The sequence below is a fragment of the Mesocricetus auratus genome, unplaced genomic scaffold, assembly GCF_017639785.1.
Source record: "Mesocricetus auratus isolate SY011 unplaced genomic scaffold, BCM_Maur_2.0 Super-Scaffold_100008, whole genome shotgun sequence".
Classification (NCBI taxonomy): Eukaryota; Metazoa; Chordata; class Mammalia; order Rodentia; family Cricetidae; genus Mesocricetus; species Mesocricetus auratus.
The window spans coordinates 37,287,901-37,302,336 of record NW_024429192.1 but is presented as its reverse complement, the minus strand read 5'-3'; the positions used below and the strand labels follow the sequence as shown (position 1 = coordinate 37,302,336).

Below are 14,436 nucleotides of genomic sequence, written 5' to 3'. Positions count from 1 at the left end.
GCAACCCCGAGGCAGGTATCTTAAAGGGCAGCGTAAGGGGAGTGTCTAGGGGTATGAAACAGTCTCAGGATTGGTGCGCTTCCAGGTTTGGGTGACCCGCCCTGTGTTGATTGGTCAACTGGTTGTTATGGCCCATAGGCCCTCCCAGGGAGGTCGCTATGCCACTCTTGTGCATTGTCCTTAAAGTACACCCAGCACAGCCTGGCCAGCTTACTTCTGATTGGTTCCTTGCCACGAGGAGGGCATCTGACCATAGTGACCAGGACAGGAGCAGCAAGGTCATGCAAGCACATGTTATGGCTGCTAAAATGGGGGGCTGGTCACTATACCTCCTCCTCCTCCTCCTCCTCCTCCTTCTCCTTCTCCTCCTTTTAACAAGGTCTCATGTATCCTAAATTGGCCTCCAACTTTCTGTGTACTGAAGATGGACTTGAACTTCCAATCTTCCTCTCCCTGACTCCCTAGTTTATTCCGTGCTTCTGATGAAACCCAGGGCCTCATTTATGTATACTAAGAAAGCTTTCTACCAATCATAAGCCCCTATAAAACCTGTTATAAGCACCATTATACCATTTGACACTGGCCAAAAAAAAAATCTACTAGATAACAACAGGTAAGCACAAGTCAACTACTGTCTTGCTTCCTTGCTTATGATTCTTTCCCATGACATGCCCTCATCACCAATATTTCTTTCCCTGTAGTCATTACATAGTGACTTTCTCATAATTTCGTTCAAATAGCCACTGATTTTCTTTGGGTTTTGTCTCCCACAATCTCACCAAATAAATACTTATTGATTTAACCAGTAATGCTCTGTCTTGACTAATGACTTTTTCTTTGATCCACTATCTCTTTTTCCCATCCCATCTCCCACATTAATAACAATGAATTTACAAGATTATTACTATAGCATTGTATTGTAAACAATGGCAGGCAGAAAACCCATCCTGAGAAACATAAAGTCTTCACTGCCGCAGCTGCTGCTGGTTAAACAGAAAGGAAAGCTCACAGAAAGCTGTTTACTTTTCCACCTGAGCAACAAATAGAGCAAGCATCTCTAGGTTCAATCATGATTTGTCTGGCTCATAACTGGCTTGTAACATTTCAGGGACTTCAATGATGGTTACATTGGTTAAAAACCAGCCATACAAGCAGGTGGGCCTGAGTTTGAATCCCCAGTGCCCACTTAAAAGCCAGACACCTGCACGAGCCTGTAATGTTAAACCTGTGGGAAGAAGCAGAGATGGGTGGATCCCTACAGTGTGTTTATCCAGCCAGCCTACCCACAATTGTGAAATCCAGATTCAGTAAGGGTATGCCCATATCTCAAAAATAATCAATCTAGGAAGACACTAACATCAACCTGTGTGTGTGTGTGTGTGTGTGTGTGTGTGTGTGTGTATCCCCTCATTCTCACACACAAACAGGTACACAGGCACATACATGCACACAAACACCACACACATACACAAAATACTTGAGATTTCCAACAGTGAATATGGAAGTGTTTTTATAAGACCACTAATATATGGATACTAAAAACTTATTAAGTAATTGCACTTTTCACTGCCTTTTCCATCCATTCAAGGATTTCTGGTTAGAAGGCTTTAACCTTGAGGTATAATATTTAGGTTTTTTAGTCTCATATTTATGTGTATCTGCTTTATGTGTGCAGGTGTCCATAGAAGCCAGGACAGAGCATTGGACCCACTGGAGCTGGAGTTATAGGATGTCATGAGCCTCCAAACATGGGTGTTGAAGATTGAACTTGCATCTTCCGGAGGAACAGCAAGTACTCTTAACCACCAAGCTATCTATCCAGCAACATGAAATGAATTTTAAAGATAAAAATCAAACTGTTCATGTTCACTATTATATAATTTCTAGGAACCATGTGATTGATAACCTCTAGTACCTAGTACTGAGCCTAACACACAGAGTGAGCTCTCAATATACGACTATTGAATGGACAAATGAGCAGATGGATGCATGTTGTGAGGAGAAAGTAGTAAGACTCATTTCCATGTGTTGCCCTTGAAAGTTCATCCATTACTTCAAAGTCAGAGAAGATATGCTGTTTCTTGAATGAGTGCCCAGTATGAAAAGGCATAGGTGACTGGATATAGATCCAGGCAAAACCCAGAAGTGATGACATATCTCCATGTTGCTTGGCTTCATTTTTCTTCTATCTGTCACAGCTCATAGTCTTCCTGTCAGAACACATCCTGTCTTTCTTATTGAAACTATTATTCACAGTCAAGGTATCTGCAAGGAAAAGCATAAACATCAGGGAAGGCTCGCAGTTCACATTCATTCTTCTTGAAGACAGCTAAGTCATTCTTCCTCCCTTCACCTCCCCAACATGCATACACCAACTGCCTTAGACAAATTTACCCAGCCTGCCCTAGGAAAAGCAAATATATCTTGATCTTGAATAGAATATCAAGGGGCAAAAAAAAAGTATGACTTCAATTTGTTATAGAGTAACAACATTCTCTATTTTGGCTTCATAAATCATTCCAGCCTTGGAGAAGCAACACATTCACAGGAACTAGTCATGTTCCACAGAGGCAAGCCCAAATCCAGACAGTTCTGCAAAGTCTGGAGCATGCTCAGTACTAGGTTCTCATTCTCAGTCTTAGGAAGAGTCCATGTGTCAAAGCCACTAAGGAACTGGCATCTGCCCTGTGGGAATGTGCTAGATATAGCTTGAATAGAATCCCAGGTTCAAACAAGCCCCACTTTCAATGCAAAACTCTGTGTGTTGACAAGAGCAAGAGGAAACAGTTGAGTGAGTGTGGATACCACACTAAATCTCTCCCTTCTTAAAACTGTATGGGTGAGACAAAAATCCAGAATAGATATTTGCAATAGGTTATAGGGCAACATTTCTTTCTTTTAAAAAGCAAACTTTAATTGACATCTTCAGTGTACATAGTGATGAGGACATTTTGTTTTGTTTTGTTTTGAGGGCAATCTGGCTGCGACATCTGTGACTCCATCGATCATGAGGGTTGATTCAGCTGATTTGATTGGCTAGGCAGGTGTCCCCTTCCTCCCTTACTGCTTTATGTGTGTCCCCTCCAAAGCTCAGTCAAAGAGGATGACCTTTCCCAAATAGAGGAGGATGGGTCTTTGGTCAAGGACATAGAAATAGTTATATTCCCCTACTAGAATCTCCAAACAATCTCTCAAGAGTAACATTTTTATAGCCTTGATGCTTCAGTATTTACTGTTTTACCAAGTGTCATAAGAGTAAGGTTGCCTGCTTCCTTCTTCCTCAGTCAACAGTATCCAATGCAGAGTCTATTGTCTTGACTTCCACTTCAACTATGTAGTCTAAAATGGTCCTATGTTCCAATCCCACTATGTATTATAATAATGGTCCTGCTCTCCATCTCAACTATATGCTCTAGTCATGTAGGAAAAATACACAGATATCTTCCACAAAAGATCATTTGAGATGAAGACAGCATGTTTCACTGTCAGATCATTATTAGTTCAAGATCATCCAAGAATGAAAAGCTAGAATGCTTCTATAGACCATAAGCATCAGTATAAACCAATATTCCCAGGCTTGCCTAGAAAGACAATTTACAAATTGCTGATAGCACTTATATATCATCTCATTGAACACTTAGAATATTATAAAAGGAAAAGATGGTCCATGATTAAAGTGAGATTGTCAGTATTGATTTAAATGGGACCTGGTTATAGATATGCTGCTGGTCCCATGGTGGGGGTTGGGGTGCCCCATCTGTGAAGTACTCTTCTTCTCCCCTCCATCACTAAGTACTCCACTTGTGGATTGGTCCTTTGGAACAGTTCCCCTTCTTCCAGAAAAGAAGCTTCCTGAAGAGTGTGGCACAAGGTGAAGACAAAAGGATGAAATTTGTCCCTGGATTCTAACTCAGAGGCAGGTCTAGAAACATTCACACATCAATGGTGTTTCCAAGTTAGCACTTTGGTCCATCAAATCTACTATAGCTACTTATAGCCTTGACTGGCTTTCTGTCTCTACCACAGCTGAACTCTCCCAGAGCATGAGACACTTGTGGATTATAGTTCATGGAAATCAACAAGACATCTCTATAGGCAAAACTCATAGACTAGTTCCTAATAACTGAATAACAGCAAGAAGGTATTGCTTTTCTTACATCAACATTACTAACCTCTCTACTAGCACTGGATAAGGTGCCCTCACTGTATGGAAGTCATTCTTCACATGTAATATGGTGTGTGACAGCCATGGGACAAAAGGAAAAAGGAGGGGAATCACCTGTGATTCCCAAGTCTCTGTGGTCAGTTTCTATTTTTTAATTCTGCTCTTTAATGATAAACTTTCAGCTCCCAGCATCACTTTATGTGTGAATTCACACTTGTGTATACTTTGTCTTCCATTGCTTTTCTCTGCATAAGATTGTCATGAAAAAAATTAACTGCATTCAAGAAGTATATAACTTACCCAGAGTTCAGAATTTGTCAGTTTTAATGGACACATGCACAGGTTACTTTGCCTTTTGCTGTGACCAAACACTTGATGAGAAGCAACTTACCAGAGGAAATTTTATCTGAGATTCCGACTTGCAGAGATACTCTCCATCATGATGTGAAGGCCACTTGGTGGGAATGGCTTACAGCTGTGGAAGCAGGATCCTAAAAATAAGTGCTCATATCTCCAGACATCAGGAAGCAGAGAGGGAGAGAGAACAAGAAGAGGAAGCAGACTATAAACCCACTCACACCACCCACACCACCACTACCACCCACCCCATCCACCATCATCCACTCCACCCACCACCGTCCACCCCATCCACCACCATCCACCCCACCCACACCTCCCACACTACCCACACCACTCACCCCACCCACCACCCAAGTGACCCATTTCCCCAATCGAGGCCCCACTTCCTAAAGTTTCCACACCCAAAGGGAGTAGAAAATATCAAGAAAACTGTTTTTCAGACAAAAATCCCACCACTAGCTAAGGAGATAATGGCATTTATAGCTGCAGAGATAGGGAAATCAGTTTTCTTTCTTGATGTGACCCTCATCAAAACAATACACCAGGAGAGAACCAATTCCTAAGGTTATCTTGACAACACAAACTGGACTCAAAGGAGGAAAGAAGAAGAAGAAAAAAAAAGAAGTAATCTCAAAGTTGGATAAGAGAAGATGGTAGGGAGAGTGGTAATTGGAGGAGTTGAAGGGAATGGGGTAAATATATTCAAAATACATTGGAGGAAATTCTCAAATTTCTTCATTTAAAATGTTGCCCAAAAGAGTACATTTCCGTACCCTGACAAAATATTCTGACACATGGGCCTGTGGGAAGGGCATCATATAATTCAACTACAGCATGGAAAAACCTACTTCTAAACCTTAAGCTCACTTTTTAAAAAATCCTCTTGTTACCAGACCCTTAATGTGCCAACTGCTAAACTGCCTAGAATTTTTGAGAAGGAAAACAAGAGCATGTCTGCCTAACTTTGTGAAGAAAGAAAAAAGATTGAGTTTGCAAATTCAAACAGCCAAGACTCGTGTGATAGCCACCATAATAATCACAACTCAGCTGAAGATGAGGCACCAGAGTCAAGAAGCTGAGACCCCTGAAAGTCCTATTTCTCAGTTCCCAAGGATGTCTGTTATCTAAATGTGGACAGACAGGATATGGAAACCAGACAATTGTAGCCAGGAAGAGTCAAGATAAGGCCAACAAAATATTTCCAGATACCTCAAGCAACAGCCTGGCAACAGTTCCTGGTTATGGAGGCTTCAGAGTCCTACCTTAGTAACCACAAAGAATTTTACATTTGGTTAGAATCATTTGGCCCGGGGAGCCTTGTACTCCTCCAAATAGAACCAAAGGAAGCATCCAAGGTTCATTAAGTACTTTCATATCCGATGTTTTATTTTACTGGTATTAGCCTTGTAGACATTTAATACATGCTTGTAACTGAATTATGTCTACACAAGCTACTTTTGTTCTCAGTATTGTCTGACAATGGTACAAAGAAGAATGGAAAAAAAACATATCTGACCCAGGATCCGTGGACCCTAGTTTCTCTTCAAGCCAGAGCCTCCTCTCGTTAGCTATGTCACAGTCAAATCACAAATTCTTCCCCTATGATAATCTAAATTTATGCCAGATTTAAGGTTCTTCCATCATTTGATACATTAATTGAACTCGTGAAACACCTTGTTGGGAGATAATTCAATCACACTGTGAACCCTGAGTTTGCATTTGCATTAATTAAATAAAATTGATCTTGGGTCAGGAGGCTGCATTAGCAGCTACTTGACAGAAAGTAACCACAGAGCGTCAGAGGGCATCCAGGAGAGACAGAGAGACTCAGGAAGTCCTAGGGTGGGGTTTGGAGTGGCACAGGTTTTTCTGGTTTGGTGAAGTTGAAGCATGGGTCTTTCATGAATGCCAACAAGAAGAAAGGCTTAGATAGTTGCTACTCTGCTTCTCTGAGTTCACAGATTTTCATCCCAGACTTTGAATCTCAAGTTCTATTATAACAATAGAGATTTAGTTAAAGCTACCTTTAGTGGCAGCAACAGGGCTGGCTGGCACCTGCTGGAGCAAAATTCTTGCCAGATTATGGCCTGAGCTGCCAGGCTGCTGCTAGAGAAGCAGGCTGGTAACTGTGGAGTCACAATTGCTGGCTGATATAGCAGCAGATAAAGGTACAGCCACTGTGTTGAATTAAAACAATTCCCAGTCCTGTTTGACATATAGTAGGAACACACAAGAAATGTATTTTAAATTGTTATGGCTTCCTAAAATGTAAAATTTTATTAATTTGTATTACAGCTTGCATGAAAATATGATGTCCTTAAAGGATTATGGGATCTGCTTCATCTGTTTTCCATGTTGTGACATGCTGCAGTAGTTTGGTTAAGATCTAGGAAGTATAACCATGGTAATGAAAGAACATGGCATTAGAGAGGATGAGACCTAGACCAGAAGGAGGCAAGGCACAGGTAAGGCACACCAGGCTTGAGGTGTGACTGCCCAGAGATGAAAGTTACAAATGCCACGAGTTCAGTAGCTGAGTGAATAATGATTATTGTGGCCTAAGATTTCTGGAATGTCTTCCCAATACTACAATCTAATCAGAACCCAAAATGGGATGGGTGGAAAAATGAAAAGAAAGGAGAAAGTTCTACACAGATAAATAGAATTTAGAAGGGAAGGAAATTTAGCATATTTAGGGCAGAATTGGCTGAATTCAATAATAACTAAAAAGTTTCCTATTAGAGAAAATACATATTTTTGTGAAATAATAGCATTTTTTATTTCAGTCTAAAATGACACCATATCTTGAGAATAATTACATTTAAGTAGTATGGGCAGAAGGATATTCATGATTTTTCAGATGAAAAGCAGACAGTCCTTTTGGTACTGAACTAGTAGACATTCCCGTTGACACCAAAAACAATGGTTCCCTACTGAAGCATATGCTGAATTACTATACATCTGACACATTAAAACACTGAGTTAACTAATATTTTAGAATACTGTAGAAATCAGCTCTTTACTATGATAAAAAAGTAGAAAATACATATTTTTAAAACTTCCAAATATTTATGTAAACACTGTGTTAGTGTGGTTGGGTTTTGTCAACTTGGCATACGCCTAGACATATCTGGGAAAGGGATTCTTAATAAAGAAAATTCCTTCATAAGATTGGCCTGCAGGTCACAAACTATACAGTTGTTGGAGAATACAGGCCCAGGTTTCATTTCCCAGGATGGGGCTGTAAGGAGTCTGTCACTGCCCCTTTGGATTCAATGTCTTAGAAATGATAACATTGTATTTCCACAGATCAATCTTAAAAGATTTCCCAAAAAAGTGATATAAATAGGGCTTATTTAGCTGGCAGTTAAATGAGAGCATTTATAACAGATTAAATGTTTCTATGTTTGAAAGTACGTGTTACCATTTTAGGAAAAGATCATTCTTAATTTTTGCATCCTATTACTCTTTGCGTGTGGTGGTTTGAATGAGAAATGTCCCTCCATAGGGTCATGTATTTGCACACTTAGTGCCCAGTTAGTGGTGCTGTTTGGGGAGGTGGTGCACCCTTGCTGGAGGAAACAAGTCACTGGGGGTGGGCTCTGAGTGTTTTTTGGCATCACCCCACTTCCAGGTCTTTCTCTGGTTCGTGTTCCACATTGAGGATGTGCTCTCTCACCTTCCTGATCCCACAGCTTGTTGCCACCCCTTTGCAATCACCACCACCACCATGCCACCATGATGTACTTAGAAGCCACAATCCAAAGATATCCAAAATAAACTCTTTCTTCTACAAAAAAAAAAAAAAAAAAAAAAAAAGATTGGCCTGCAGATGCCGGGCGGTGGTGGTGCATGCCTTTAATTCCAGCACTTGGGAGGCAGAGGCAGGCGGATCTCTGTGAGTTTGAGGCCGGGCTGGACCAACAGCCTCCAAAACAATGCAGAGAAACCCTGTCTCGTAAAAACAAAAACAAAAAACAAAAAACAAACAAAAAAAGATTGGCCTGTGGAGCATTTCCTTGATTGATGATTGATGCAGAAGAGTCTAGCTCATTTACAGCCATGCCATCCCTGTGTAGGTGGCCCTGGATAGTATAAAAACCAGACAGAGCAAGCCATGAGGATCAAATCAGTAAGCAGCATTCCTCCATGGCCTCTGCCTCCATATCCCTGATTTCCTTCACTGATGGGCTGTGACCTGAGAGTTATAGGATGAAATAAATCCTTTCCTACCCACGTGGCTTTTGGGTCTTAGTGCTTTATCACAGCAACAGAAACCCTTAGGCAGTCCATTATGATTCCAAAACTGAGCAGAGAGCACTGAAACAGCAGGCCCTGCCTTCCCAGGCCACTTATGCTGGCTAACCAAAGGAAATAACACATAAGTAAAATGCAGAGTATACCGAAAGAGAAATCACAGCTACATAGAATAATAAAGAAAGATGATACACCAATCAGGACAGCCCTTATAACTAATTAAGGGACTAGGTGGCCAGCCCACTAGGCACACTGCCCTTCTAAATAAGTATAGCATACCATGCTCCTGAAGGCAGAACGCCGAATTCTGAAGTAGCCTCAGTAGTCTTCAGCTGGCCTGCAGACACAGTCTGCACTCTCTGTGTCTCCTTTTATGGGTTTATTTCACATAGAGACCCTCGTGGTGTACGCGCTCACTATCCAGTCTAAGGTAATGTGCTAACCAAACACAGTTCATAGTTGTGGTTGCTCATATGCAATAAGGAGACCTGAAACCATCTCCAGAATAGTTTATTTTTGTGCCCTTTACCAACCCACAGCCATTGTGGTCTTTGCCAGGGTATATCCTGGTAACCATGACATAGAGGAAATAACTAGTTTGTGCTTGGTTCAAGACCATGCAGTTCTTCAGCTATATCTCCATTGTCTAATTCAAATTCAGCTTACTGTTGGATAAGCACATTTCTATTCTCCACCTTCCTGCTTCACTCATCATAAGGACAATAGAGATCAAGTATTTGCCTGAAAAATTACACCAACCTTATTTACCCAGGTTTTTGAATCCAATCCCAACTTTAATGGAGCAATGACGCAACTTAACATAAAAGCTGAGAAATCCACCTTGGCAATGGTTGCCTTTATACCACACTCTGTGTCTTCCCAGAGCTGTTCTGTCTGTGGAAAAGCCAGGACCTCAGTTTTCTCTTAAATGCTGGAAATCAACATATGGTTTCATAGTAAGATGGATATGCTATGGTGAATCACCTGGAAAGAGGAGGACAAGGGGCTATTATGTAACAACAAGAGGCTGGCAGTGTGCAGAAGGAAATACAAAGGAAGAGAAAATAAAGAACTATGCAAAGACAATTGGTTAGGGCCAACAATGAATGTATAGTAAGAGTAAAGACTAATTACCTATTATTCAAATGTTGCAAATAAAAATCTGGAAGCATATTGAGGAGGTTTTAAAGAAAGATACACTCAAACCTGGACATCATAGTTTCCTGAGTGATTCTGTAACAATGAAAGCATCTAAGGAAGCAGCTACAAGTAGAGCACTGGAGGGTAGAACATTGGAGCATGGCTAGAACTTTGGGTCTGGAGAAATGGAGGCCAGTATGATCTACAGAGTTAAGTTCTTACAATAAATACATTGAGACCCCAGAGAAGAGATTAAAGAACTATAACTGCAGAGTACCAGAGTATGTAGGAACCAGGCTTAGAAAATGCAAGGTAAGAGGTACAGCAGAAAGAGGATGAGAAGTGTGTATGGCATTGATTCCCACAGAGGTGTCAGCCAAGAGCTGAACATCTCTAAACTTAGCAAAGTCACAGGTTATCTTTAATGAAATAGTAATGGAGTCCTGTTTCTATCTTATACTCATTTGCATCCCTGGGGAATCCAGGCAGCCTTTCTGGAGTGTGGGGATCAGGGCACTATAATCGCCTTCTATTGTGGAGATATGGGATGGCAAATCATTTAACACAAAGCAAATACCAGTACCTTATAAAGCCATTCGTTGACACCTTCTAAGTTGAGACCCCTGAAGGAGCTGTTACTAGCAAAGCATAGATGCCAGCAGAGAATTTGTGCTGCAGACTGCTGTGCAAATGTACTTTCCTCACTCATAGCTGAAGTGGTGAACAGTGATTGCTGCTTGAAAACCTCCCAGACAGCCTCTCAACAGGTAAGGATGCTTTGGGAACGTGAATAGGGGAGGGGATTGATCAATGGTTAGTCAAGTTTATTTTTGTTTTGTTTTTCATTTGTTTACACCATATGGAGAGAATAGTAGCTTAAATGAGAAATGTTCCCTGTAGGCTTGGGTGTTTGGACACTTGGCTGCCGAGATCTGCACAGCTTTGGGATTGACCTGATTGAGGTGACTCGGGCAATGGGAAATGAAGAAATAACAGACACGTATATAGGAAAGCTAGGATCAGATGGGCCATGCACTCTGATGGAGATGCACCAGCAGCCTGGAAATTCAGTGTTTATTATATAGAATTGAGTGAGGAGGCAGGTTTATTATATACAGCTGAGTGAGAACAGCTGGATATTAGTTGGGATCTCTATAGGGAGAAATCTCAGGCTACAGGCATGGTGAGGAAAAAGCGGCAGTTGATAATTTCTACATACATTGTCAGCATCAGTATTTGGACCAGGGGAACATGAGTCTGAGGCACTGGCCCCCATCACAAGGCCGTGCTCACCATGTCAACCATAGACATTCACTTAGGACTCTGAAGACAAATAAACAGAAGCCTCTGTGTCTTGTTCTGCTTTCCCCTTTGTGTTCATTATACTTCCCACTTCCCTTCCTTGGCACATTAGTTACTTAGCTCGTTGCTATGGCCAAATCCTGACCAAAAAAAAGCAAGAGAAGATGGTTTGTTACAGCTTATCACTTGAGGATAAAGTCTATCATAACAGGGAAGTCATGGCACCAGGAACACGAGGCAGCTTGTCTTAACTGCATCCAGAGTCAGAAAGCAGGGATGAGAGCTGATGCTCAACTTACTTTTTCCTTTCATTCAGTCCAGGGCCAGTTCATGGAAGAATGCCACCCACATTCCGGCTAGGTCTTCTCACCTCAACGAACCTTCCCAGCTTAATTAATCTAGAAATGCTCCTGTAAAAACACATAATGGTTTGTTTTCCTGTTAATTCTAAACTCCATCGAGTTGACACTCAAGATTAATCATCACACTGACTGAGGTGGCTTTTTTAAAATACAATGCTCCCCTAACTTCTGAAGCTTGTATGATCCTGGTTTGACCTTCCACCATGACATGGCCCAGATTTCCGTAAGCCTTTGGTTGATTTCTAAATACTGCTGCTGGCTGACACCTTCCTATGATGAAATTGAAACCTAGTATTACTAATGACAAGCATCTGACTCTTTACAAGTACGGATAGTCAAAAGCTCCTGACACATTTTCCTCTTCGTGAGGCTTAGTCTCTCTAAGAACAGTGCTGGGTACTCAAAAGAAACACTAGCTCTTCAGAGCATTGGAGTCACTCTTCCAAAACAGAACACAAGTGGATACCACATCTAGAAAACTCACTCCAGAAAAGAGGTCCACATGGGAGTGTGTGCTGCCAAAGAAGACTGAATAACCATCACACCATCACTTGAGTCACTAGACACAAAACACCCAACATGTCAAAAAATACATAGAATTAGGTACAATAAGACATCTTTTTCCTTATCAGATCCATTTATACAATTCTGGATTTTTGTGGGGGGAGGGAGTTGTTTGTTTCAGCTTGAGGACCCTTTAAGTTTTCGCAACTGAGAGACCGTGTAGATATACTTTCGACTCTAGCTACTTCTGGTTACCAGAGCACTCAAGTTTATGTCTTAGAAGATTCATTAGTGTCTTCCCTGGGAAAACCATCTTGAACACAGATTGAAGCATCCCACTGTCTGACAGTTTATCAAGAATGTCTTAAAACCTGGATGATGATTTGTCTTAAATTAAGGGAGCTAAGCATATGCTTTCACATTTCAGATCCAGAATGATGGTGTTACCTGTTCATCCTGCTTCTGCCTTCTCATGAACAGAGAAATCTAGACAAAAAGCAAAGATCTATGGCTGTGCTGTGGTTACTCAGGCTCCATAGCCTGTAGAAAATCTGGTTGCTAGACTACAACAAGGTTTAATTCTTTTTCATCAAACGTGCTGTAAAGAACAGTTTCTGTGACAAAAGTTGTAACAAAAAAGAAGTTTTAATTTCTTAATTTACTGTAAAATCAACATTTAATTGACAAAATCCAAGTAGAAAGACCACATAACTATATGAACATTCCTTCAACAAGTTGTGGTGCTCAAATTAGCCATGAAATGGAAAAGTCTACGCATGCCCTAGAAGAATATTTCCAGAATACTTACCGAAGACAGAAAGGCTAAGAGGCACATGTTGGGGGAAGTCCTGTGCATTTGTCAATAAAGCACTGCTGGCCAATAAGAAATCAAGATAGGTGGAACTAGGATTCCAGGAGGACTCTGGGAAGGAGAAAACACAGAGAGTCTCAGGTAAGAGACATACTTAGATTAACAATTATGGGGTAATTACTTAAGTCAGAGCTAGCCAGTAAGAAACAAGCAAGGCCAACAGCTTCATAATTAATATAGCCTCCTGTGTGTTTATTTGGGACTGATGCGGCTCTAGAACCAGGCTGGCGGGAAGGTTTCTCTCAAGGAAAAAGCTTCTCTATACAGGCACACAGTCAGTCCTGGCAACAGCAGTGGTCCCATCAGATGGTTGATGCTCCAGAGACTAACATTATTCTCACTCTTTGGGTTTTTTTGTGTGTGTGACATGATTTTTTTCTTATTTTAAAACAATCTTTTCTCATTTTATATACCAATCCCAGTTCCCACTCCCTCCCCTCCTCCAACTCTCCCCACCCTACCCTGTTCACTCTTCAGAGAGGGTAAGTCTTCCCATGGGGAGTCATTGAAGTCTGGCACCTCTTCTTAGTGCAATTCTAGACAAGTCCCTTGTTTCCTAATGGTCCTCAGGTTCTCAGCTACCACTTAATGGCTGCTGCTTCACCCTACTCACCCTCATGTTAAAATTCTCACTAGTTCCCCTGCTCCCCAGTTCCCCCATTTCATACCACTCCGATTTTCTATGTATCTTTCTGAGTCCAAGTCATCATCAAATCACGCCTCTCCACAAAGGCCTTCACAGAATCCATGTGATCCTCAGCCCGTTGTGTGGTTCTTTAGTTACTTTGACTTGCCTCTGGTCACTTCCAACATAAATATTTCCAGCCCAACTTGCATGTGAATTATATACCCTCTCTTCTTTATCCATTAGCCTTCTAGAAACTCATGTTTAAGGCAAAATTAAAGGGTCTTATTTTAATAGTAATGGTACAATCGTAAGATAGAAGGAGTACATTTTCACAGTCCCCCAGAAGTGTCCACCTTGTTGAATGAAGTGAAGCAGAGCCATAAGGAACATTTTAAGGACAGGTCTTTGGGTATTCAAATGCACTAGGACATAACTCACCTCTCTCACCTCTCTTCTTAACTATTTCCCTCACTGGAAACTTTATGCCTTTCATCATGGGTCTAATATAATGGACCTGTAGTGTGGGAAAGTATTAATGACTACATTTGTGGTTACACAAATGTGACTTCCTGTTTATGAACTCAATATTTTCATCTGACTTGAAGGAATTAGATCATTTCGGAACTGTAAGGCTAATGTAGGAAGATGTAAGCAAAATACATGGTACCTCTTCTAAGCTACAGTTATATTTAAATACACCTGTTCAGATGTTAAGTACATCCACTAGAATTATAGATAATAATTTCCTGCCTGGATACACCTATTAATCTATCTGAATCAATAAATAAAATCGAAAACAGGAGAGTATGTCTTACAATCCTTCTAAATAGTCTTGGTGATGGCTCAG

At 41.0% G+C, this 14,436-nt stretch overlaps 1 long non-coding RNA gene across 2 annotated transcripts; it reads right to left on the bottom strand.

The window, feature by feature from the left end:
* Positions 1–889: 889 nt before the first annotated feature.
* LOC110341783 lies at positions 890–13,014 on the bottom strand. Of its 2 annotated transcripts, none has more exons than XR_002383783.2 (5): positions 12,899–13,014; positions 11,524–11,634; positions 9,542–9,766; positions 4,557–4,676; positions 890–2,265 (listed from the first exon to the last, which is right to left on the bottom strand). It is a non-coding gene; the product is annotated as an uncharacterized LOC110341783 (long non-coding RNA). The 2 variants fall into 2 exon arrangements; XR_002383784.2 differs by having other exon boundaries at positions 9,623–9,766.
* Positions 13,015–14,436: the final 1,422 nt, after the last annotated feature.